The sequence below is a fragment of the Spea bombifrons genome, chromosome 10 (assembly GCF_027358695.1).
Source record: "Spea bombifrons isolate aSpeBom1 chromosome 10, aSpeBom1.2.pri, whole genome shotgun sequence".
Classification (NCBI taxonomy): domain Eukaryota; kingdom Metazoa; phylum Chordata; class Amphibia; order Anura; family Pelobatidae; genus Spea; species Spea bombifrons.
Window position 1 is genome coordinate 25,482,131 of NC_071096.1, and position 27,768 is coordinate 25,509,898.

At 38.8% G+C, this 27,768-nt stretch overlaps 1 protein-coding gene across 1 annotated transcript in view; it reads right to left on the reverse strand.

Annotated features, from left to right (window-relative positions):
* Positions 1-27,210, reverse strand: part of PC (pyruvate carboxylase) — a 223,672-nt gene extending 196,462 nt beyond the window's left edge. The window contains exon 1 of the mRNA XM_053449541.1: positions 27,164-27,210. The gene's annotated coding sequence lies outside the window, so the exon portion shown is untranslated. The remainder of the gene's footprint in view (positions 1-27,163) is intronic.
* Between the last annotated feature and the right edge of the window lie 558 nt (positions 27,211-27,768).

Sequence of the window (27,768 nt, forward strand, 5' to 3'; positions counted from 1 at the left end):
GCCGTCTGTGGGAAAGGCACTACAGACGTTTCCAGCGCAATAAAACAAATAGAACCCCCTGTTTTTTGCGTGGCCAACCTTTTAAACCCGTGCTGTATATCGGAAGACATAATGGTCAGAAGCATAACCCGATCGCGATGTTTTATGAAGGTACTGCTCTGGCGGCAAAGGACATACAAATGGAATTTGCAGCCTTGGTACATAAGATTGTCCTGCGGACGCATAACTACCACTCTGGATACAGAGGTATAGTTAGTGGGCTCTTTTGGTGTAAAGGAGTACATTACAATATACTAAACAAAAGGTTACCAGCCTTTTGCAGACTACCATCGCTCCTGTCAGGCTGGCGGACCAATTATTCCAATGCCCCAGCCAGCTATCTAGTTATAGATCAGCGGGCAGCCTGTTGGTACATTTTATTTTTACTTTTGATGGCATGTTAGTAGCCCAACACCAACTGTCCAAAATGTCTAAAGTATTCTGACTTAATAGCAGAACAGTGAAAATAAGTAGGAGAATTGGATAAAAAAAAAAAACAAAAAAAAAAAAAAAAACAGACATCCATTAATATCTAGTGTTGCCCGAGATTGCTTTTGTACTCGGCAAAATAAGTAAAGTCCAGTGTCTAACTCATTACATTGTATCATCACGGTACACAAGTTGCGAGATCTAAACTAAAACAGAGACAAATAAAAGAGCCATCATATATGGCGGAGAGGGGACTAAAGTGGGTTGCGCTCCTATTTGAATCCACTATTAAAAAGCCCGACGTGCGTTTCACCAACGGATCGTTAGTTTCTTCAGCGGAACCGAGCAAACAAATACCGCCAAGGAAATCCAAATCAATTCCTCCCATTGGTCAGCATACTTGCCAGTCGGACACTTTCAGGGGGAGGTTTTTAAAATTGATACACTATTCTGTTAATGGGTTAAGTGAATACCCTATATGTTTTCATTCACAAAAATAGCACAGTACCATTCAGAAAATAAAAAAATCCAAGCACAGAGTGCCCCGCGCATTGTAGTTGAATAAATATTTGGAGTCATAGTATTTAATCCAATTAAATCAATTGGGATCTGTAGATAGAGTGAACGTAAACATGATCTGATTTACATAATGTGACAGCTTTCACTCAGTAGTAGCGTATACCACGTGTGAGTTTAATCGTAAAAGTTCATATGATTGTACCATCGGAGTGTGTATATAATTAAACAATTTACAAATGAAGTCTCTCAGATCAAGCGTTTCCATACCGGAAGAGTTTATAGTAAATTGGTGTAATGCCCATTACTACTTGATATTATTTGATTACATCAAACCAATAGCTTAAAGGAATTTCAATTCGTAAATATGTATATTAGTTTATAGTTTTTTACCAGACTGATCAGTGATTTTTCCATATAGACTAATTATTTTGCGGAGTACATCATGCAAAACTAGCGTTAATGGATCTCTGTATTTTAAATCTATTTACCGCTATCCACTTATTTTCATGGTCCTGACTTTGGGTTCTTTGGATAGTCAGTATTGTTGGTCTTTTGGAGGATTTAGTTCCTGAGCTTGATTTGGTGGCTGTGCTCCTAGCATGTTGGCAGACCACCATAGTGCCTGCGCCACACATTGATTGCTGCCATAAAATAAAAAGGCTGCCGAGTCTGACCAGCAGAACTCATGCCCTACTCTACTGTAAACGCGAGGCGCTCATTCATAAAGGAAGTCTCGCACAGGGAGGGTGAATGACGGTTCAGTCCCTTGCACCACCATGGGACGGCATGGATCATGACCCTGCCCTTTGTTGTGTGCTGCTAAGCAGTGAGACAAAAGCGATCTATATTTTTTGGTGCACTTTGCAAAAAAGGTAACCAACGTAAAAAGCTTTTTTGGAAAAAAAAAAAAAGCCAGGTTTGTCCAATATTGGTGGCAGGGTGGCCAAACTTTGTATCTTAATGGAAAAACGGCTTGAATATAAGCCACCACTATTGGGGAGGGACAAAACCAATGTTTTTGCATTGTTTGCACGCTCACTCATACCCTTGCACCCTCTGTTAATGTCTCCCTACCTTCTTCGCCAACCACTTCAGTGTCCCTGACTGTCTCCGCAGCCCCACACATTTGCAGAAGTACCTGGACAATGGAGCTGCGACTGGGGAACAGGCGACAGACAGAAGAACAGGAGGAGAAGGTAGGGAGACATTGACAGATGTAGCATGAGTGTGGGAGAGTGCGAGCATGAAAGGCACCTAGGCTTAGTCAGCTGTGCAGCAGATGTGGGGTCTGAATTTCCCAGATGTTTTCATTCCCTAGGGAAAAACAACCTTGTCCTATATAATACTTCCAAAGAAATCAATGGGATCATTTACATCTCCGATTGACAGGTTAAACAGCCAATCAGTAGAAAAGACAAAAAGAGCTTCTCAAACTAATGAAACAACTAACTGAGACAGAGGGGTTAGGTGACAAAATAGAAATGAGGATGCTTTAACTGTCTGATAAACTGAGCTTCATCTAAAGTAAGGGAGTAAGAGACAAGTAGGGAATGTTAATGGACGGTTATGCAGCTGTGAGGAGGGTATGGTGGGCTGAGAAAGTAAATGTGGGGCAAGAATGGAGAAGACCCGAGGTCAACATTCAAAGTGTTCAAGTATATGACAAATGTTATAGGTTTTTTGTTCTTTTATGTAGCTCATCATAACAATACCATTTAACGGGTATGTTTTTTCCACATACATGTATGTATAGCATGTAGTTTCACATGCCAAGATGTTACCCAACTCACTTGCAACAGGAAAGCAGTGCATGGGTATTTATCTTAAATTTAAGCTCAAGTGACATTTACAGTGTGTGTGTGTGTGATTATACATACATTAATATATATATATATATATATATATATATATATATATATATATATATATATATATATTTATTTCTGAAAAGTATTTTAATAGCCAAATAAGCTATGATGCCTACTATGAAACAATACAAACAAAATGTATATCTATATATAATAAAACAAGGCTTGGGTGTTGAATTGAATGCTTTAAAAATACCAACCTCAAATGTTCATGGCAGGTTGCAATCTGTCAGAAAGTTGGCGGTTACATTCGGTCAGAGAGAACAGGCTAAGCAGTGGGTTGGCACACCCTTGATTACCTAACCACATAATCCGGGCCAAATAATTTCAGTCACAAGTGCTGGCAGATTTACTGCTATTAATCCGCTGCAGAAGGGATCTGAATGAACAGAGGCTGCAGATAGTATTTCACTGACACTATGGGGAACGGTCTGCTTAGCAGGAACATTGCATCGGTTCCTCTGGTGATCAGACTTCATACCAGAATCAACTTTTATACATAATCTCCATCTATACTTCTCTGCTGGTCTTTTTAAAGTGTCTCTCCAGGCATTAAAATGCAGTAGTGTTCCTTACACATTTACATGGGAGGATTTTGCAGAATCCCCTTGCCCTACTGATGAAGCAGCCAGAACACCGATGAGGATGACATCCACAGCAGTAGGGCTGCAGCTTCAGGTATAGCATTCTTCTTGTCAGAGACAATAGGCTGTCCCTTTAAGCCAAGACACCCCAGGGATTAAAACAAAACACCCCAAAACAACTTAAAATAGTGAATGAGAGTAGTGAGGAAATGGCATGTCGTAGTTGTCAGACATTCAAAACAGTGCTTTCAATACTCTGCAGATCTAGAGGAGGCTGAATGTTTGGAAACCATCCTTCCTGGGGTGAGATGAACTGCTACTCAACCTCCATTCAAGGCATAACGCCATATGGATGTAGACATTAACTACAGATTTTGAATGTCCCAAATACATCAATTACCCAACGCCGCTCGATGTGGTCCCACACTATACCATCACCTTCATGCTGGCTATAAAACACATACAGCGCACTTATACCCATTTCTCCCATCCACGCTTTTCACCGAATTCCCTCAACCCCAAACCACTGAATACTGGGAGCCATTAAAAGTAAACTACTAAAGCAGCTTTAAGTGGAATAAATATTTAGCATGCTTTTTTGTAACACAAATATTACAAACAAGTATTACAGATGTGTGAGAAACTTGGTATAGACCTGCACCAGTAAAAACAAAGTGAAGAAAGAAAAGAGTGTAGAAAGCTGCTTTAAATACAGCTGGAGCCGTTCCCAGAGCTTGAAAGTAATTCTATAATACAATATAGTATAAGCGCTAGAAAGAAAGAAAAAGAAAAAAAAAAACAGCAATACCAGGGAATGTCTAAAAATAAACCTTTAATACATACATACATGATAAATGCCACCGATTTATAAAAGACTTGATTTATGTTCAACAATTTAATACCCCATAAGCAGAGGTTTTCAGAACTTCATAAGGGAGCAAAATCTTCCCATAAACAGGATATAAATTTTGGGGGGGGTCAGGGACATTTATCCTTTATATTTCTAGTGGAAAGAATACAGGGTGACTGTGCCCCAGTGGACAGAGCCCTAAGCTCTAAACCATCAAACACCTTTGAGATAAATCGGAGTGGAAATTGCGATCCAGACCCTCGCATCCAACATAAGTGTCTGACATCACAAATGCTGTACTTGATGAATGGGCAAATATTCAAACAGAAACTATCCAAAATCTTGTGGAAAGCCTTCCCAGAAGAAGGTGGGGCAAATACATATTAATGTCTATGTAGTTAGAACGCAACGTCATCAAAGTCCCTGTTGGTGCAATGGGCAATATGCGTATATAAACACAACACAAAGAGGAGTAGGAGATTTGTTCCATGGTTTAACAAAGTGGCAAGATGCACATAACACTTTCAAGGCTCATCCGATTTTGATTAAATAAATAAAAAAAAGAAACCGTGTCAGATTACATCAACCACTGAATATAAACGGAAACATACAAGCAAATGTGTAGGCTAAACAGAGACTTGATACATTTTATTTTACTGGGCTATTTCTAGATGAGCTAGGGGTGATTTAAAAAAACATTTAAAGACAAATGGATTTTACAGGAGGGAAGTATATTTGAAAGGGGGTTGAATGTTAGAACAAAAGGCCATTCGAAAACTAGATGCAGCGTAAGGAACTTTTACTTGGGCACTAGCATAATGGAGACCTCAGCACTGGGGGGGGGGGGCTGTCTAGTTCACCAGCTCCTCCAACAAAAATTGTTAAACCACTGGTTCTTACCTGCTCTCTGGTTTCTGTGTTTAAGAAAATAATGGTGGGGAGCGCATGGCTGGCTAACATTCCTTTCATGCAAAGGCTATAAAAAAAAAAAATTGCCATTCGGTTTCAAAGAAAATTAAGACCAATATTTTTGCTCCTGGAGCAGATCTCAGTAATTTAGACATTTAAGAATTCTGGCAAATACTGATTTAAAGAGGTTATCTTTAAAATAAATAAAAATCTTAGTCTGTCCCATATACACAGAAGCTCACCGACTCCCTCATGTGGACAAGGATGAGAATGCAGATTATAATCCCCCAACTAGAACAAGACCACACTTGCATAAAAATAATCAAATGTATTAGAAACACATAGGATGTCCCTTTAAATCAGTATTAGATTTCATCACATACAGTTTTACAATTCTGTACATTCTGTAAGCACTGACTGGTGGCAGGGGATGTATTGACCCAAAGCTAGGGGTGAGTGTTAAAAGGAAACAAATGCATATGGGGGATTCTAAAAGTCAGACTACCAATAGTACAAAACACAAAAGAATCAGTCACACTTCTATATACTGTAGTCCTCCCCGGGGTAGCTCAGCCACTACTTTCCCAGCTTTTGCAAATCTATATGCAGCAAATAGTAAAGAGTTGTTCAAATACTAATGGGTGTTATTTATAAAAATTAGAACTATATGGCCATAGGAGCCTACAGAAGTTCCTGCCGATTGCACCGCTGCAATGGTCACTAGGGTCAAAAAGATTGTTTTTAAAAGTTTGCACATCACTTTATATGAAATAACCTCCACTGTGCTATGGAGTAACTTCTAACCTCTCAGATGGGTCAAAGCAAATTACAATTAAAAAAGAAGAAATAAATAAAACAAGATCAACAAGCCACCAAGAACTTTGAGGAATCACAGGCAAGCCGTGTCCTGTATTTGGGGAAGGATCAGAGGGTTGGACGCAGAACAAAGTACTGTAATGCTGAGACCAGCAGAATAATTTGAAGAATACAAAGACAGCCAGAGGCCCCTTCGATGGAGAAGCTAAATGCGGCTCTCCAAAGTACACACAGGCTATTCATGCAGGGTCTTTTGTTGTTCTAGAAAGAGTGGTATTTGTTATTCTTGTCATTCTCCAAACAGCTACAAGTTTTATAAAACAATCTCCTTTCCTGTTAGATACTTGGACGGCAGCAATGAAAGGCCACACGCAACACAAAGCCACAGAAAACCTATACATTATCTTTAAAATACCTAGCTTTTACAAGAAAGTAATAATGAATGGTGTATGTGGGGGATGGAGCTAAAAGTGTTAGGGGCTGACGAAAAGGCATACAAAGTTTCACAAGTTAAAAGTTACTGTCACAAGTTAGACCACCTCCAGAATACCACCACAGTATCAAGTGCCAGTTTATAAATGCATAATGGCTGTAATACAAAGAAAACTGGCCTAAAATACACAAGGATTAATCTTAAACCAAAGTTCACTCATCAAGGAAGATGGAATTTGATAACATAACTCTAATTGGTAAGGGATTGTATAGTAAAACTAAACTGCAATACCTAGAAATTCTTGTCGTCTCATTAGATTGCATTAAATATGTATAGGACTGCCAAATATTTATTTTTAAATTGTTGTAGCTTAGTGTGGGTGTTGGTGTGGCAGAGCCTGTCCTGGTGTGTGTGTATTTGGTCATCTGTTTCCTTGTACTTTACTTACTGTAAGAATAAATAGAATCGCTTATTCAGAGATAAAACTCCCCCCTGGATTTGTAGTCACTTCAAAATAAATACATTCATTCAAGGCCCAGAAATCAGTGAGAAGAAAAGTAAAAGATCTATTCCAATCTGTACATCTTATTAAAAAGGATTAGTGGCACTAAATTGTGTCTTCCAGCATCCAGTGTATGAGGATTTTGTTTTAGTGTACTGATGTACTCCCAATCCCATTACATCACATCAATATGCATTAGAAAATCAGGAAAAGATGGGCACGGATGGTGGGCTGATCCGGTGGCGCAACGTGCCACTTGACTAGACTTACCACCCAGGCCATTAGGCTGCCAGCCCTCTCCTGACTTGTGGCTATCGCCACCCTATGTACGGCTAGCATACTTTTACAGCACAAACCTCAATCACATCTCCCACTCTGCTACCTCATGACCTGGTATAGTAGAACAATGGCATTTGACATATCCTGGCACTCTTATTCTGTATTTTGCGAGTTGCTGCAAATTGCCCTGGCCCCAAAAAACATTATGCACCCATAAAAGACATTTTCAACAAGCCATTGAGATACTGATAGAACTAAAAAAGGACTTTAGAAAATAGTGTTGGAGGTGGTTCTTTAAAAGAAAAAAAAAAAAAAAAAAAATTTAGGTTTTATGCATTTTAGAAATTTAGGGGTCCTGGCACCCCCTTACACTCATGGTCAGAGGCATGTTTATACATCTCATTTAAAATTACATTACAAATGCTTTGTTGGTTAATGTCAAGTTGATTTGTAGCGACCGAGGCACTTTGATGAAATCAAGTATATGTAATAAAACTAGGAGAGGAGGAGCAAAGGAGCAAATATGGGGGGGGGGGGTCTGCAGAGACCACACCGCTACTATATGCATCAAAGTTGCATATGATGGCTGGGGTGTCCCTTTAATTATACTTCCCTAAACATTTCATCTCTGGTAGCGCAGGGGGGCTGCATTCACATCCACTCTGATCTTTCAGCATATGCTTAATCTGTCAGCATACAGCTAAAACCCTTCGGTATTTGACAAACCCAATCGAAATATTTGTTAAGCGGACTCTAACAATAAATCGGACATTTTATCCGACGCACTGTGATGACAGGTGCACTGTAAGAGCCCAGGGAAAACACTCAGCAGGATAAAGGTTTATATCAAGGGCCATCACTAGCGGATACAGCAGCTGCTTTGACAAGTTTTCAGTCATTAAGTGAATATAACATTTCATACCCTGCTGTGCAATGGAATCCCATAACCAGGTCACATATCACACCACAAATACATAACTTATTGCATGGCACATTCTCAACCATGGGCCAGTTTCCAAAGTAGTCAGAGTGAAGTATTTCACAGAGACCGGCAAGAATATCACCAAGAGCTCACATCTTTAGATATTGGTAGCGACAGTTGTAAATGTAAGTGATGCCTGAGTTGGGAGACGCTGGGTCCAAAATTAAATGTTTGGTTTTCTCCTAAATTTAAACTTGCACGGCCCTAACGCAAAGCGGTTTCATATTGTGTCTCTGATGTCGTGAATGAGGCACATTATTGCTAGATCTGTCAATTTGACATCACTTCCCTAGTGTTCCAGGTAAAACGAAGACTCCTTTATCTTATACCTTTCAACATTTTTTTTTTTTTTTTTTTTTTATTATTATGATTATTATTATTATTATATATTTTTTTTTTTTTTTTTTTTTCTAGCACTTTAACCTTCTTAGATAATCTATCTTTGTTTAGACAGGGATTTACCCCTATAAAGATTATATATTTATATATATATATATATATTTCTTTTTTTTTTTTTTTTTTTTTTTTTTTTGAGATATATATTGACATAAGTCAGCACAATATGCACTTTAATATTTGTTAGATAAATTATAGATATATTGCACAATTAAATTCATCTTAAATAATGAATAGGACGTAGATATAAATTCGATGATGTATAATTAATTATATGCACTTTAACCATGCTCAGATGGGTCTATAGATCACTATAAAATATTGTTCGAGCGGAGACAAAAGGAAAAAAGGGAAAGAAAAAAGGGGAAAATAACACTTACACGTAGTACTATGAAAACGCACTTCAATTTTCTTAATCTTTCGAATTAATTAACTTTTTTCTCAATGCACTTTAACTTTCTCAGATAACTTATCTTTGTTTATTGGGATATACCCCCCATAATGATTATATGTTTATATGTTGTTTTTTTTTTTTGTTTTTTTTTCTCCCTCCTTCTCTCTCTCTCTGGTTCCCTTTTTCTTCCCACTAACTTCCATCAAAATCATAAATAAGATAGATATGGGACTATTGGTCTGGAGGGAGGGCAGTTCACCCCGCCTAAGTTGCTCTATGGGAGCTTCAGAGAAAGTTCAGATTGTGTATCTTCACAATGTTCCTTTCTTTTATGTGTCACATTCTATGTTTTTTGAGAGAGAACGTTCTTCTCTCTCTTATGTTGTTTTTTCTTCTTTCTTTGTTATGATGATGGAAATCTTAGATTACTCGATGGTCGTCTCTCTGGGGGGATCTTTTTTTTTAACCTTACTAAAGTATGGTTAAATGTCTTTCAGCCAATGTCCAGGGCCTTAATTCACCGATAAAAAGAAAACGCGTATTTGATTTTTTGAGACGGGAGAAAATAGATATAGCTCTCCTCCAAGAAACCCACTGGAGAAAAATTGATAACACTAGATGGGGGGGTAAATATTTCCCTAAAGTCTTTGCTTCATCTTTAGAAAACAACAAAAAAAGAGGAGTTGTTGTAGCTTTCTCGTACAGATTAAAAGTAGAGACTAAATTTATTGATCAAGATTCTGAAGGACGTTTTTTGATTTGGGTCGGGTCACTAAACGATGAGAAATACACTTTGGTAAATATTTACCGCCCCAACACAGAGCCAATTGGTGCTCTTTCTAAAATATTAGATAAAACTGAGAAGGTTAAACAGGGCGTCCTTTTGATTGCTGGAGACTTCAATTGTATCCAGGATTTAGAATTGGATAAAAAAAGTTGCTCCTCATAAAACTCCTCACAAGAATTTAGTAAAAAACTCAAAAGTCTTTACTAATATCATTCAAAGAGCAAATCTCTATGATATCTGGAGAATTATGCATCCTGTAGAAAAAGATTATTCTCATTTTTCTAAAGTTCATCAAACTTATTCAAGAATAGATCTGATCTTTGGAGAGCACCCCCTGATCACACTAACTAAACATATTTCTATTAAAGATAATATTTGGTCTGACCATAGTTTGCTGATTTTAGAACTAAAAGACAAATTTGCCAAACCTAGTAAAGCCTCCTGGCGTTTAGATGACTATCTACTGTATTCTAAAGATAATATAGAATTTATTTCTAGAATGACAAAATTTTTTTTTTTAGAAAATAATCCAGGAGACACAACTTTGTCAAATAGATGGAATGCTTATAAAGCTGTTATCAGAGGATATTTCATTAAAATTAAAAAAACAAATAAAGTTAAACAGGATAAAATTAGGTCGGATTTATATATTTCTCTGTATAAACTCTCCTCTTTAAATAAAAAAAATTTGTCAAACGAAAATATCAAACAAATAGGAGAAATACGTAAATCTATTAATCAAATTGAATTAGAAAGAACTTTAAAAAATATGGAAAAAATGAGAATTCGTTTTTACCATAAAAATAATAGATCGGATAAATTAATGACTAACCAACTTAAAAGAAATCGGGCTAATAATAAAATAGATAAAATAGTAAGTGGAAATAATGTATATAGATCTCCAGATGAAATTGCAGAAGCTTTTCGAAACTATTATAAGGAATTATACTCCTTACCTAAAAACTATACGGAAGAAAATATAATAAAATATATATGTGAAACCGATATTCCAACTCTTTCCGAGAAACATAGGGCTAATTTAAATAGACCTATAGAGAAAATAGAATTAATTAAAGCTATAGATAATTTAGTAAAATATAAATCTCCGGGACCTGATGGCTTCACAAATTTTTTCTATAAAGTTTTTAAAGAGGATATAACAGACCATCTCCTGGATACTTTTGCAGAGATTGCCCAGACAAGTCTTTGCTCCAACGAAATGCTACAAGCCAATATTATACCTATATTGAAACAAGGAAAGTCCCCAGAGCAAGTTATTAACTACAGACCGATATCGTTGATAAACGTAGACGTTAAACTATATTCGTCTGTTTTAGCAGAAAGATTAAAAAAAGTGCTTAATGAAATTGTCCATGTAGACCAGATCGGATTTGTTCCGGGAAGAGACTCTAGCAATAACATCAGACGCCTAATAGACACATTAGATTATGCAGAAAAGAAAAATCTCTCTTTGGTGACTCTTTCATTGGACGCCGAAAAGGCGTTCGATAGAGTTGGCTGGAACTATATGAGTAAAGTATTGATCTCATTTGGAATAACAGACTGGCTACATGGTGCAATTATGGCACTTTATTCTTCTCCGACCGCTAGAGTTGTAGGAACTAACTTATGTTCGAATTGGTTTAAGCTGCAAAATGGAACTAGACAGGGATGTCCCCTTTCTCCTATTTTATACATATTATCTCTAGAACCGTTTGCCATTAACATTAGGAAAAACGAAAACATTAAGGGGCTTCACTTGAGAAATGGTGACCTAAAGATAGCTCTATACGCAGACGATGTGATAATTACCTTGACAAATCCACTAGTTTCCATGGAAGCTCTTATGCAAGAAGTTAACAAATACAGCTATGTCTCCAATTATAAATTAAACTGGGATAAGACTGTTGCCCACTTTATCAATATTGATAAACAAAAAATAGAGATAATCCAACAGAATTTCCAAATTACAGAAACTAGAGAAGACTATATATATTTAGGTATCAAAATTCCTAGACAAATCAATACAATTATGGAGATTAACTTCTTACAATTGTTAAAACAAACCAATAAACTATTAAAAGAGTGGAAACATCTGGAGTTCACATGGTGGGGCCGAATCAACATCATCAAATCTTACATTCTACCCAAATGGATATATCTTTTTCGAATGATACCACTCACTATTCCTTCTAGTTGGTTAGCAATACTCCAAACAAACTTCCAAAAGTTTGTTTGGAAAGGTACCAGACCAAGAATTGGTAAAAATATATTAACCCTTAAAACCTCGAGGGGAGGTACAGGTTATCCCCTGATCAAACAATACTATGAGGCTAGCCTACTGTTGCATATAGCTAAGACCCAATCATATAGTTATTTAGATCAAGGATGGTTTAAAATTGAATCTGAGGTTTGTGGGAGGAAGAATTTGAATTCTATCATATGGCAGACTAAATATTCTGAAACAAATAAGACTACTAAAGAGGAAAATATGATTCTAACTAAAATAATTCCAGCATGGTATGTAATAAGGAAAAAGATGGGTCTAAAGGACAAATTAATTAAATCTTTGAAAATTCATATACTTGAATCTGTTATTGAAGATATTACACTTATAGAGTGGGAACAAGCTGGAATTGTTTTCTTAGAAGATCTATTAATAGAGGAGAAGATGATGCCTTTCATAACTCTAAATCTCCAATATAATCTTCCCAATAGAAATATCTTTAAATATCTTAGGATAAAAAACTATCTAAAAAACCATCTGGACTTCTCTGGGGGAGAACTAAAAGATGAAATTGCTAAAATATTTCAAAAACCTGATGCTAAAAAGATATATGCCAAATGCGTCAAATGTATTACTTTAAAAGATTCCCCATCATCATCAAATGTTAATATTTTGAAATGGGAGAAGGACTTGAATACTTTGATATTGGCCGAAGATTGGCACTCAACATTTATCAAATTTACTAAATGGGTCCACGATTTATCTCTTGTTGAAGCACATTATAAACTTATTAATAGGTGGTATTATGTACCTACCACTCTAGCGCGGATGTATCCTACCACAAGTAATATCTGTTGGCGCTGTGAGGATTCCTGTGGTTCATATTTACATATTTGGTGGGGATGTAAAAAATTGATAACATTTTGGGATAGAGTCATAAAATATTTGAAAACTGTAGCTAATATTAGTATTCCTAACACTCCTATATCAGTGTTATTACATCTATCTTGGCCCACAATGTCTCAACCGAAAATGGCCCTTGCAATTCACAGCTGCGTGGCAGTAAAAAAAATTATCGCTAGAGAATGGAAACAGAATGTGGATTTTGAATGGACTAAATTTAAGGGACAATTAGAACTTCAACTAAAAATGGAATTAGGGGTGTGTAGGAATAACTCTACATCATTAAAAAAACATAGGATCTGGGAAAGCTGCTTGAATATGATTCTATAACATTTAGCTCTTTTTCCTATCACAATTAGTCCCTGGACCAACCAACTGAAACAATTTTCCCCCCAGAGAGAAAAAGCCAATCCTTAACGACCAACGAGTAAGACTGTATTTATTTATTTTCTGTTCTTTCCATCAACACAATTTGCATAATGTTTTTGTAATTCATGGGTATGGTAGTAAAAGATAAAGCTGGAAACGCTGTATGATTAAGAGCTTTATCTACTCTATACGCTATAGTACATAATTAGGGTTATTCCCTGTAAATACCCATGTATGGAAAATTTTTATTAACTTTTTATGCAATATTTGTATGTCTTGTTGTCTTTTTTCTTTATTTTTTTATTATTGTACTGTCTTTTCTATAAAATTTAATAAAAAAAAAAAAAAAAAAAAAAAAAGGGCCAAAGAGGCAGAACTGCACTTTATGCTGTGGGGTCAGAGGTGCGGCTCTAAAGCATGGCTTTAACAAGATTTACGGGATTTCGTGACCTATTCATAGCAGATTACACCACCGAGCAAAACATTTAGAAGTAAAATGTTTATATATACAGAACGTACCTTCTAAAAATATGTCCTGCATTGCTATACACATTGGTAAAAAGGAGTGGAGAACAGCCCTAAACTCAAATTCAATTTCAAGTGAGGGTGTATCGGGTAGGGGATTCCCCAGCAACATCCCCAGAGTAAACGTGTAATAAAAATTATATACAAAGAACCAACCTTTCAAATATAAAATTGGTCGTAATCAAGATAGCAGTATTTTTGCTGGCACTAGAACACCATTGATAGTTAGAATGTTGGCCTTTTTAGGTGTGGCCAATTAATCGTTTAATTACATAAAATACTTGCAAAGTTATAGTTTTAGAAAAGAAGTCAGAAAGAAGCAGAAGAATATGAGGACTATTATGTTGGTCTGTTATCCCTGCACAGATCCAGAAGAATGTGAAATAAATGTAAGCATTTAGTGGCTGAATCTCTACAGTAAAGAGAAAAAATATCCATTGACATTTTTTATTCACGGGTTAGATGAGTTTGCTTGAGTTTCAGTACTTTTGTTTAATGAGGCTACATGGTGGGGGGGGGGAACACAACAAATAAAAACACGGAGGAAATACAGCAGTCAAGGACATGTCCCAACTATTTGACAAAAATAAATACTGTATGTACAAAGAGACTGCATATTTATTCTCCAGCTACTGAACTTGTGGTATTGTTCAGTCCTTACAGCGGTAATATGAAAAAGTGAATTGGAAAATACAGTTGGGAGCAATGTACGCAGTTAGAAAAAAGGGCTCCGCTAGAAATAATGAATGTACCTTCCAACCGGAGAGTGCCTCTAATCTGCAATTCATCTTTCTAAATTGCAAACAAATTAGAGCATGTTGCTGCAAAACCATGACATATTACAGCATTAAAGCAGTACAGCGCGACCGCTAAAAGATGTATGTCCCGGTGACGCTCGCAATCAGAAACAGTAACAAGGCCAAAATAACAGACCGACAGGAGAAAAATGAGATTACAAACTAATACACGATTTTACGCGGAGATGTTCCATTAGCTGTCCCATGAATAATGCATGGCCGCAATCCGAAACATTTCGGCTACTGGAGCGACACTGCCACAAAACCAGACTAACTAGAGAGCGCTCAGATTTCCTCATTCACTAATGAATGCGATAGTGCGGACCCAGGAGATCATACACACCGTACACTGCAAAAATGCTGTAAAGAAAGACATGTTAATAGTGAACAGAAGAAAAACCTAAATGAAATCAATATTTGGTGTGAACACTCTTTGCCTGTAAAGCGGCATCAATTCTTCCAGGCTGACTTGCACAAAGTCAGGGATTTTGTCATCATATAGGAAGGTGTAGGATTAAGCCAGGAGTTGACAAATTTGGTTTGGATCTAGAAGCCATTTTTCCCCCCAGGATTATGTCTTTTATTTTCATCTCCCCTCTAAAGGGTGATAGACCATCATAAATCCCCTTATTAATTACGATTCATATAATTTATATTATGCCCCTTCCTAAAGATCTCAGAAATTTGATTAGTACATAAAATATTTGGGAAACATTAATGATAATCCATTCGATTGATAAGTTAGTGAAAACAATCCATTTCATAAGATAATAAAACTCATTAAATCGTTAGCAAATAGTTATTTGATTATTAAATTGCAGCATATGCTTTCACACTCTAGAATCACACAATAAAACAGACAAACATGCTAAAGTCATATGCTCAAACATGTTTCCTCCATTTGTGGCTGGCTCTCACATATTATATGCATTTTAAGACATAGTATTCTGCCAATTCTTAATCAACAACTCATAGCTGGCAATTGCGTAATCTAGGTATAAATATATATATCAGCTACCCTCATTAAATGTATCTATTGACACCAAGAGGTAAGATTATGTTATGAACATAAGTTGTTGTAGAAGTTACAATTTCAAAGACCAGGTGCTTCCACAAAAAGGAGTTACATAAAAAGATTACAAAAACAAACGTTTGCTGCAGAGAAATATGGGGGGTTACAAAATTTATGTAAAGATGCTTGCGTTAATGTATTGTCAATAGTAAGTAAGTCAATGTATCCTTTTGCTAGTAGACAAAGTTACACTTCCGTCTTACTTTCCCCTCCCTCTGCTTTCCACTAAAACACTAATTGAATGTTCTAGAACAGGGGTTCTCAAACTGCGGCCCTCCAGCTGCTGCAGGACTACATCTCCCATAATGCTCCATCAGCTAAGGGGCTGGCTGAGGAGTATGGGAGATGTAGTCCTGCAGCAGCTGGAGGGCCGCAGTTTGAGAACCCCTGTTCTAGAACCTTATACACCTTAGCAAATCCAGCGTTGTTTCCTGTGAAGGATCACCTAAAAAACTGGAGTTTTTACAATTACTATGGCAACAGTGTTCCTTGCACTGTATAGATGTATGTCACTTCCTCTATATTCTCTCTGTATTTACATCACAGCAGTCTGACCACCTATAGCCACACCTGGCTTATGAAAAGCTTTACCGATCCTAATACACAGCAGCGGCCACATTGGGTATTGAGCGATGTGCTTTGTGTGATGGGATTCAAGTTTCTTTTGATTCCTTCGGAGATGCTAGATGGGCAGGCTGAGCAGTGAAGGCAGGCAGAATTAAGAGGCCCGCTAAAATGTTTTCAATAGGAACATACAGCAAAACCATGTTATTTTTAAAAAGGAATGCACTTATTCAAGATGCATACCATGGTAGCACATAATATAAGACAACTGAAACGTTTCCCCCTCCAGGGAACGTGTATAAAATAAGCATGGGATTAAAAGGTGTACTGGCATGGGCGTAGGAACCGGGGGGGGACATATCCCCCCCAGTAACTCATGAGGGGGGGCGATAATTAAGAAATCCCACCCAGGGCCGTAGGAAATCCCCCCCCCACTACTTACCTGTGGGAGGGTCTTCTGTACTGCAGAACCCAGCAGAGCTCACGTGACATCACATCGTGCTTCCTCTGTGCAGTACCAGAGAACGCAGAGGGAGGCCTCGCCCCCTGCTGAAGTCTGTGAGCGGCATCGAGGAGCTGCAGTGCAGGTAAGGGGGTGGGCGTGATTGAGGGAATGAATCTGTTAATGAATGAGTATATGAATTAATGAGTGTGTGTGTGTGTGTGATTAGCATGGATGTGTAAGTGCTGAAACCTAGGCATGATGGGACTGTGATTGCTGTTAGCAATCACACTCCTATCATGCCAAGTCAGCCAGTACATGCTGAAACCTTGGTCGCTGCCCCCCTTGTGTATTGATGCTGCCAGCAGTATGGGGTCTGCACATGACTTACAGCCACCCTATACCAGCATGTACTGGCTGACTTGGCATGATAGGAGTGTGATTGCTGTTAGCAATCACAGTCCTATCATGCCAAGTCATATTGCTATTTTTTTTGTCCAAGTGTGGTGTGTTACCTACTTTTATTAAAAATTTGAGTTTTTATTATTTTTTAAAGGTGGGGTTTTGGCTAAGTGAACCGTGAATGTTTTGGTCCAGAATTTTCATTTTGGTGCATCCCTAGAATAAATAGAACTATTTCATTTTTAATTATCCTGAGTCCTGAATTTGTAGTCACAAAAGTTTCTAGGCCCAGAAATCAGTGAGGAAAAGTAAAGGTTTTGTGTAATTTACTTTATTTTAATCTGCATATTTTAATAAAGGCCATATTTTCTCACAGTGAAAAATGAGTGCGATAGGGAGAGGGTACCTAGTGAGAAGGGAGGGTAGGGAGATGGTAGCTAGTGAGAAGGGGGTAGGGAGAGGGGGTAGATAGTGAGAGAGATGGGGAGAAAGTGGGGATCTGATGGGGAAAATGCTGTCCCCCCAGATTTTTTAGGGGTTCCTACGCCTATGTGTACTGGAGCTAACATTACAGTTATAAGCTCTTCACCCCATGGTCCCTGTTGAAGGCATGATCGGGTCTTGACATTTTGTTTTAAGATACTCACTTGATGCATCTTAAGTATAAAAGCCACGCCGCTCCCATGTCTGTAACGCAGATTGGACACTCTCTCAGATTAGCGTGGCGATGGATTGCAGACCTGGATCTCAACTTGTGCTTTACTTGGGCTCTCCCAGCTATCCCCTACCTGTGCCGTTGTATACCCTGCTCAACCCCACCTGCTTCTTGAAATTATTGAGTAAGTCAAGGACCTGGAACTTGCTCCTTTTCATCCCTACTCCCATAGAAACACCACCCCTCCACGATCTACCCATGCATTGTATTGTGCTTTGTTTTTGTGATAAATTAACCATTTTACCTATTGCGAGGTGAGTCCTGTGACAAACGTTTGCACAGCAAGCATATTAATGAAATGCCTGTTAACAGGTTATCTTCCTTTCTCTTCCCCCTACTCAGAGGCAGACTGACCCATTGGGCATGAGGGTTTTTTAAATTAAACTATATTGAAAGAGTAAAATTGAGCCAGAGAATGGATGATCCATGAATGGTGTGGATCCATTGTGTGAAAGTGAGTGTATGAATTGTGTGGATGAATTGTGCGAAAGAGTATGAATGAATGAATGTGTGGATGAATTGTGCAAAAGTAAGAATTAATGGATTTGTGAGAATGCATTAATGAATGTGTAAATAATATGTGAAAGAGTGAGAATAAATGATTGTGTGAATGAAAGTGTGAATTAGTGAAAGTGAGTGACTAAGCGTTTGTGTGTATGATAGATGTATAATTGATTTGTGCAAAGGCAAAGATGGCATAAGCAGGGTGTTAAGCCTTGGGGACCAAGATGGCACAGGGTGGGTTGTTTGGGGACAAAGTTGACTCGTGCTGGGCTGTTTGGGGAAAAGGTGGCAAGTCCTGTCGGAAAAACATATATATAAGGGGGTTTAACCATGGGGAGGTACTTAACAAAAAGGGGTGTGGTCAAATAGGGCATGGCCTCACCACATGGGGCCTATGGCTTTTTGTTGCCTGGGGCCCTGGATGGTCTCAGTCTGTCCCTGCCCCAACAAAATGTGAATTAACAATTTAGTTGCCACTGAAGAGGGCCAATAAAACAAAACAAAAAAAAAGTGTTGCCAGTGGAACCAATTGGCAGTTAGTATGTCAACGTGCCAGTAGATGCGCTCAAACGTACACATCCCCTGCAAGCTAAATGGCATGGGGGACACCACAAAACGTAAAGGAAAACAAAACTAATGGGTGTCCTGGCCTATACCCATACTATACACACACAAATTACTACACCGCCTATACTTAAAAATAGACCACCCCAGTAAATTTTGCTTGTATGGAAGACCAAGCTGGTTATATTTATATATCTATATCATGAAAAAAAAAATGCTATACAGCAGGATACTTACTACATGTGCACCAGTTTTCATGCTATCCCTTAAACCACTTGTGAGTTGTGTGGTCTACTACAAGGCAACTCTATTTATAACACCAGGAGTATGAAGCATGACATACAGACCAAGACTATCCTGAGCCAGTCTAAAATGGGGCAACATATTGGCCAGAAACCTGATCCACAATCACCAACAATTCCTGGTAATGGATATTTCCAGATTCTAAGAAAGCAAGACATAACATTTATATTACATAAAATATAATAACGCGCCATTTTATTAAAAGGTTCAGACTATATAAATGGGTCCAGAATGACTGGTGCAACCAATGCCTCAAATGCGGGACGAACCGGACGAAGTCGATGCTGGCATTCTTAATGCAAAAACACAGAATATGGTGTGTGTAGTGGAGGAGGCAGCAGATTCTTGGCTGGGGAGCTGCTTGGTCAAGGACATCCTGGCGACAACCTTGTTAGTGTAACAGCTTACACTTTTTTCAGCACAAGATGAGATCATAGTTGCCTCGTTTTAAGTCAACTGTAAATCACATCATATGACATTAACATTATATACATTGGCGTGATTTCTAAACACACACGTGCACCTCCTAATAAGTGCTGCATCTGACATTAAATGATTAAACGTCTATTTGGATTTATAGAAAGGAGCCCTTAATACAGAACCCTCTCCCATCAGACCGTTTATGGATACAGGAGCGAAATGTTAAAAGCCCGGTCTTGCGGAGCAGGGATAATAAGCAGTCGGAAGGACAATGATAATACATTAAAAAAAAAAAAAAAGTCATGGTAATTATCTTAGCAATTTAATTAATCAATTATCAATGAACCTATCAAAGGTGTTCATGTGAATCATTTTGACTGATTTTATGGTTGTACAAGACAGAGTTAAAATAAGTTGGGGGTTCCTTTGATGTCACAGTAAGAGATCATTGCTTGCTATCCTGCATGCGGGCAAACTAATTTAAAAAAATGACTGCCAGTATGCAGGCATTTTAATTTTTTTTTATATATAAAACACAAAAATGCTGACCACTGACCAGGATACTTTGTTTTCTGAGGAAACCACATTTACCTATAAATAGACAAACCCAGAATCTTGTATATGCAGTTAAACACGCAGCGCATTGTGAAAGTAGTGGCGTCACTCATTCTCCTGTTGAGCCGTATATAAATCTCAGAACCTTGCCCTCTGATGGTCATACCTGCACCTGCCATGGTGTATTTGATCCTGGCGTGTTCTATAGGGTTATTCCTGTATCTGACCCGGCTTGATCCGGACTGCCCTGAACGCTGGCATTTATGCCAACTATCCTAAACTCCGGCTTCCCCGACTACAGCTCGTCTTAAATACTCAACATGTGTACCTCTACAGTAATGAAAAATTGTGAAATGTTAAAACAAAAAACTATTCCAGTTTTACATTTGCTTGCAATTTGGCAAGCAGAAAAAGATTTTCTGAAGGAAGATAGTGCTTTACAGTTTATGTATTTCTTTACAATTACTTTTGAGCTAGACTGTGACCACGGTGGAAAAAAATAAATATATATAATTTTTTTTCTCCCATTTTTTACAGAACAAATAAGGCAAAGCAAACCAACTAAGCCTGGGGGGGCATATTACCAAGGCTCCAACAGACAGAATTAGTTTATATGAGAGTATTATAAAGTTTTATTTACTAGCACACAAGGACCAGTAACTTTTTAGATGGGAGTTCTCAAATGCTAACTTGCTTCAAGGATTGTTTCATTTGTTTGGTATATAGTGCATAATATGTATATATATATAATATAAATATATAATTTTTTTTAATATAGAACAAAGTGAAGAGAAAGGACTTTGAGATCTGCACTTTGCATCTTCTGACAAAAATGCGGTATGTTACAATTACCACTCTGCTTCAGAAGGGGATTAATTCTTTACAGATTACAAGAGAAGAAATCTGAACTGCTTCCACATTCTGTTCCAATTAAAAAAGAAATTGGATAGCTTTAGATATTTCTTGAACTAATTCTTGGTATTTAGTCACAAGACCACTGTTAATAGTGAATCCCATCTCTTCGTGGCTCATAATGTTAAGAGTCCTGTTTAAACCTTGTCGCAATCCCATTGAACACGTTTACAAAAGATCATTCTAAATGCAAATTCAATATCCACCATAACTAAGACCCCCCCCCTCAGCCTTTTCCCCCCCATCTATAACTGGGGCCCTAAAACTTTATATTTTTTTTTTATTTGCTGGTTCTTGCAGCTGCTGCTGCTTTCATATATCCTCCTGGATACAACCAATTAGACAATGCTACCACATTGCAAAAAACCAAAGCATTACATCTCAGACTCCACAGACCTCAGTTAGCATGTCCATGACAGTATAATTAGAAAAAGTCTGAACACGTATGCTTTGTATGGAAGGCTTGCCAGGACTGGCTTGGACAAAACTGGGTCATGCAACAGGACAATGATCCCAAGCCCACCAGCAAATTGAAATGCTGTGGCGGGACCTTAAGAGAGCTGTGCATAAACAGATGCCTGTAACCTCAATGAATTGAAGCAACACAACGATGCGAGAGACTAAGAGTCACAGAAAAACAATTACCGTATTTACTCGTCTATAAGACAGGGTTTTTTTCCCCAGAACAAATGCTCTGAAAAATACCCCTTGTCTTGTAAGTCGGGGTTTGTCTTATAAAATCGGACCTCAAATGAGGTCTGACTATGAGACCAAGATCCAGATTACCTGCAGCGCTGCAGGGGACCTGGCTCCTCCTGTCTTATGCCCCCCATTTAACACACACCCCTCAAAGTTACCGGTGTTTCTGACTCCCTGGTGTGTAGTCAGGGCAGCGGGTAGACTTCTACGCGATTCGCGTAGGCAACTTCTGCTGCAGCCGGAAGGAGGTGCAGTTAGCAGCGGGGGTTGTCTGCGTCTGTCGCACAGACCTTCCCCGACTGTCACAGAGTTCCCCGCAGCAGAGCAGGGGAGGGTATATGTGCGACGGACGCAGACAACCCCCACTGCTAACGGCACCTCCTTCTGGCTGCAGACGGAAGTTGCCTACGCGAATCGTGTGGAGCTCTACACGCTGCTCCGACTACAACGGAGTCAGAAGTACCGGTAAATTTGAGGGGGGGTGTTAAATGAGGGGCATAAAGCATTTTTGTAGGCAGAGTGCTCTATGATATGCCTTTTAACCCCCTTAATGCCACTGTGTTAGCTCCCTTTATGCAACTCTGCCTACCTGAATGCCTTATACACCTCCCTATATGCCACTCTGCCCCATAATATGCCTTTTAACCCCCTAAATGCCAGGGTGACATATAGGGGTATAAGGCATTTCTGGAGGCAGAGTGGCACATGGGGGGTCAAAAGGCATATCATGGGGCACAGTGGCAAGCCTGGGGGCAGGTTGAGGGGAAAACCACTGCCAATGTATATATTAAAGAGCAGCAGTTACATCCCAGAGCTCAATACACTAGATCCTATTTAATGGTGTTTAAAAAGCAATAGTGAAAACTCCTGGGCACATGTGCACACTTATTCTGGAAATAAATGTTCAGGGGGGAAAAAATCCACATAAGTCATGTTAGTTCTTATTCATGTACAATATGCAGCCTCTTGCCACATGTACCTAAATACGGGAGATTTTAAAGCATACATCATACAAATTGGAAGGCCCATCATGTGAGCCATCTAGTTGTTCTATTGTTTCATTACATAGACAGACAAGGTAAAAACCAGCCAAAACAGCCCATCTAGCATGTCTTTTTTGAACAAACTTTTACTTAATAACAGTAAAACTAATGTTAAAATGCCAACATCCTCAAAGTCTGTCAAGGTGAGTGAGCAGAAGAGAGAGAACAGGTTAGATAACAGTGCGTGTGCAACACCGAGAGATTTAAAATCCAAAATAACAGATAAAAAGACAACTTTTTTTTTTTTTTTTAACTACATTATTTATGTAAATAAATTAAGATACCAGTTGCCCTTTAGGAAAGGAATAAAATAGTCTTACATTCGACAATAGGCTATAAATAATATTTTAGAGAGTTTTGATCCAAGGAGAAATCAGATTGCCTTTTGGCGTCAAGAAGGAATTTTACCCCCTGATAGCAGAATTGGAAGTAGCTTAATTAGGGTTTTGTGCGTTCTTTTGGATCAAGAGTAGGAAGGTTAGGTAGAAGGTTTAAACTTATACTTTTTTCAACCTCACGTACTATGTTACTGTCAGCCCATGTTAGGACAAACAAAACATTTTAAATATTTCATAGCAGATTTAATTAAAAGATCATGTAAAAACGATGCCTTGTAGCCATTTCTGGTTGGGATTGTACTTCATAAACAAGCAAACGCAAAGGTATTCTATTTACTTCCTGGCTGGCACAAGGACAACAACGAGGATTAACAACGATAATGAGATGGGGTAAAGGCATTTAGGATGGAAGAAACCATTCGTTTTCAGAAATACAATGCACATAGATTTGCCTTTGTGCATTACTTTTAGATTTTCAGGTACTTTTACCGGTTTCCAGCCGTTTTTGTTTTAAAAAGATTAGCTATAAGAAAGGCATGGGTTTAAAACAAAGCCTTCTTGAGGCTCCTCGAACGCAGCCAAGTAACTAATTCAGGAATTAGACACAAAGCAGCTTCCTCGCCAGCAAACCATTCAGCGAGTTTAATTAAGCTGTCGGAATTCATGCTATCCTCCGTGCATTTCAGCATTAATAAACCTAGTGGTTGAAGAATGATTTGATTCTTTTATCATTGTCAAATAAAGAACCTGGTCTCTCCCCTGCAAGGCACAAATAAGCAGCGTTCCAGGAGCATGATGGATGGGATGAGATGGTTGGGCAGAGTTTTAGGAACTGCCTGGTTGGGCGTCAGCGTTGCTCACTTTTCACAACTTCCATACCAAGCTTTTTAGTTCAGAGCGTCTGGATTTCAGGTTATTAAACTGAAAACATCCGTTTAAAACACTTTCCCCTTTATGTAAATTAAGACAACTATTCGGTACTTTTCCAAGATCCTACTTTTACTTGCAGACAAGACACCAAGCTTTATACAACTGCATCTTTAGGTAGAAAGAGTAAACCCACCGAGGATCGGCCTCCAGGGTAATGACAGGAGAGCGACCAGGGACTGTGGATCACTCTGCCTTAAATATTTTCAGCGGCAAATGCAGCCTTCTTGCCTTTATTCTTTGGTTGGACTGGAGCCATAATTGTGAAATTGTCACTAATATGAGACTAATTTCAGGCCCGGTCGAACTAAAACCTTTATATGCAACACCGAGCTAGTGATAATGGCACAATTTCTTGCGCAGGATGCGCTGGGCTGCAGATTAAATGTATTAAGCTACCTTTCTAGAATTGTCAAAAACACACACTGCTTTAACCTGGCATCAGAAGCCCAAAAGGGAATACTGACAATGCAGTTTAGAACTAAACCCGTGCTTTACTGGATTCATTGTTTTGTGTGCTTTTTTTTTTTTTTTTTTTTTTTTTGTTAGGCCCTACAACTGTAATAAGGTGCAAGTTTCATTATTTTTTCCCATTAGTTTTTATTTTATACAGTTTGGAAGGGGTATGGAGTGTTTGAAAAATTTTGTTTTTGCATTTGTTACATTTTATTTTTATATTCTTTTCATGTTTCTGTGTTCATGTTACAATTTTGTACTACGATCTGATAAAGCAGTGCAACACTACTTGAAGACCTCAACAGATGTCCTTGATGCCATTATGACACATTTAATTACATTTCTCCCTATTTTACTCTGCAGTCCCCCTCCTAGCTGATTTTGCAGATCAAGCGGCATATTTTCAGGCCCAAAGATTTTCTTAAAGGAGTTTCATCCCAAAGCATCTGTCATGACACCCATTGCACAGGGTGAGCTACATTAAGACTCCAGCTCATCTCCAAAGGTGGCATATAGTGCTCCAAAGAGAGTTTAACCCATGAGAGCGTTTGCATTCTAAAATAAATAAATACACTTCACTTTTACAAATCCTTGTGAGTTTAACTTGTTTTCTAATTGATAATCCATGAGAGTTTGACTTTGGTGACTACAGAGAAGTTTGCATTTTGGTCTCCTATTGCAATACACATAACAAAAGTTATGTTAGGGTAAAGGTGATGGAAAACCCTTGCATTTAAAAGGGGGTAGCAAAAGAAATCTTGTGGCGCTGGGGTAAGCGTATGCCGAGAAGGTTAACAATGATCACCTTTCGCCACTATATTCTCTTTATACATGGATCCCTTGAAAGCAAATGTTCGCGGTACTACAGTCTTTAGACAAACCTCGGGAAAGTTGTATAAAGTGGATAGAGGCGAAAAGATTGCTAACCTTATTGGCACACACCTACCCAGAACCCCTTGTGGTTGTGGCAGCACCACAAGATTGCTGGCTTCTCTGATGGCTGACAATTCAGGTTTAATAATGCTCCTGCTAGTCTCCTAATGCGCAGCATAGAGTTTAGAATCTTTTACCAGGCTTCCACACCTACAATCATTCTAAGAGAGGCATTGGGCATGTTGCCTCAAGACCACTAAACCACCACCAACAACCACCTGTGTACCTACATTGGGACAAGTGGGCTGACTTGATGCACCAAATTATATATTTCTACTTCTACGCATGACTGAACATCTTTTAATTGGTATTTCTGTGCCAGGGAAAATTCTGACTAATAAATTAGATTATGAAAGTAAAAGCCCAGGGAGATGGATTATGGGTTTTGAAACAGCATTACCCAACACAGTTTCCTGTAGTCTTCCTGAAGACATTTAACATTTATCACACAACGTATCTTTACCGACACCAAATGTGTCACAATGGTGGATGGACCCAAGAGGAAACATAACTGAAGCGGCACCTGGGCATTGGCATGGCGGGTCTATGACCATTTGCGGGGCAAGAATATTGGCCCCGTATGGTGGTTTAGTAGCTGTAGACTACAAAATGAAGGCTGTAGTTCCAGCATCCCTCCAACCTCAGCATAAAACAAAGCACTAGTCACGGACAAATAAAGGCCACGCATTCAATAGTTTTATCCGTTAGACAGTACAACTGGAAAAGTTCTGGTGCAATGTAGCCTGTTGACAATGCAACAGCCATACCAATTACCCCATTACTGCAACTGGGATCTTCAAAAGAGAGAAGAACATTGCTCCAGATCCAAGGAAAAATATGCATAGACCATTCAAGAAGCTTGCCAACTATGTGCAGCGACAAGTACACCATTGTTTCTGAACGGGGTGAACTGGCAGCAGTCTCAGAGGCTATATATCTCCCAGGAGAGAAACATGCAGCTGAGGGTGCGCTAACATTGCGCAAGCAGTGCTGGGAGAGCTGCGGCAGAGCACTGGGTTATTTTGGGCAGCCCTTACTCATACAGCACAGAGAGAATGGGAGTAAAGTGCGAACTCACTTAGAGAAGGAGAAAAGTTCTCAAGACCCCATCCTTGAGACCAATATGAGGGCATCCATTTTCATGTGGGAAAGCATCCACTTAGAGAGAACTTTGTTCAAGTGTCTAGATTTATCCAGTCCATGGACTCAGAAGACTCTGCACTGATCACACACACACACACACACACACACACACACACAACACAGCATGGGATACCATGGCACATGTCACTGTGCATCTTCCTGACAGGATGGGATGCATGTAACATGTGTGAAACATGACTTGAACCATGCACCAGTCTTCTCAAGTAACACACACGACATCCCATATTTCAGCCTTCCACAGTCACATAAACTCAACACAGAGAAACACATTATAAACTGTAAAGCTAGAATGGAGTAACATTTTGCTACATATTGCGGTCATGCTACATATAAAGTACAATGTTACATATGTTGCTCTGAAATACCTGCCAGCACGCTTTAGAGCTAACTGTGGTGGAGAATGACACGCAGGCAAGATTTGCCTTCCCCTCCAGGTAGCCACAAATATTACGTCAGGTGCTCTAGTGCACAACACAAGCCAGACTCCATCCATAGAAGCCCACGGTGACTGACAGGTACCACACGCCCAAAGACCGGCTCACCTCAGGATTCCGCCGTCCGCGCCGCACACCTCCTCGGCCAATGGCGACACGCCTCCTACCCACAAACCAAACCCACCATACACTCTGCCATATAAAGAAGACTCGAGGGCGTGACCAGCAACTTAATAGCCTTGTGGTGGAAAGCGGATGCCGGACATTTTAAGAAAGGGCAAACTCCTGGAAAATGGCACGTCATAACTGTGACCGTAACACATACTATTAAAGTTCGTTCACAACCAATTTTCAAATAACACAACCCGTCCGTGCGCTTCGGTAATATACGCAATATGCGGGTTGTATTAGCTTTCCATTTATTTGAATGCAATAGGCACGTTTCGAATAAAGGTAAAATCAAGTGAAATAAATGAACCACTGCGTTGCCCTTAACGTAAATGGCCGCTGACTTACTTTCTTCCGGAAAAGCCTTTTCAGGGGGTAGCGGCTAGTTCCTACCCAGTAGAAGGACTCTGGTGATGTCAGCAGACCATGTGACTGTTTGGTCACATGGGAAGAAGAAGAAGAAAGAAGAAGAAGAAGAAGAAGAAGAAGAAGAAGAAGAAGAAGAAGAAGAAGAAGAAGAAGAAGAAGAAGAAGAAGAAGAAGAA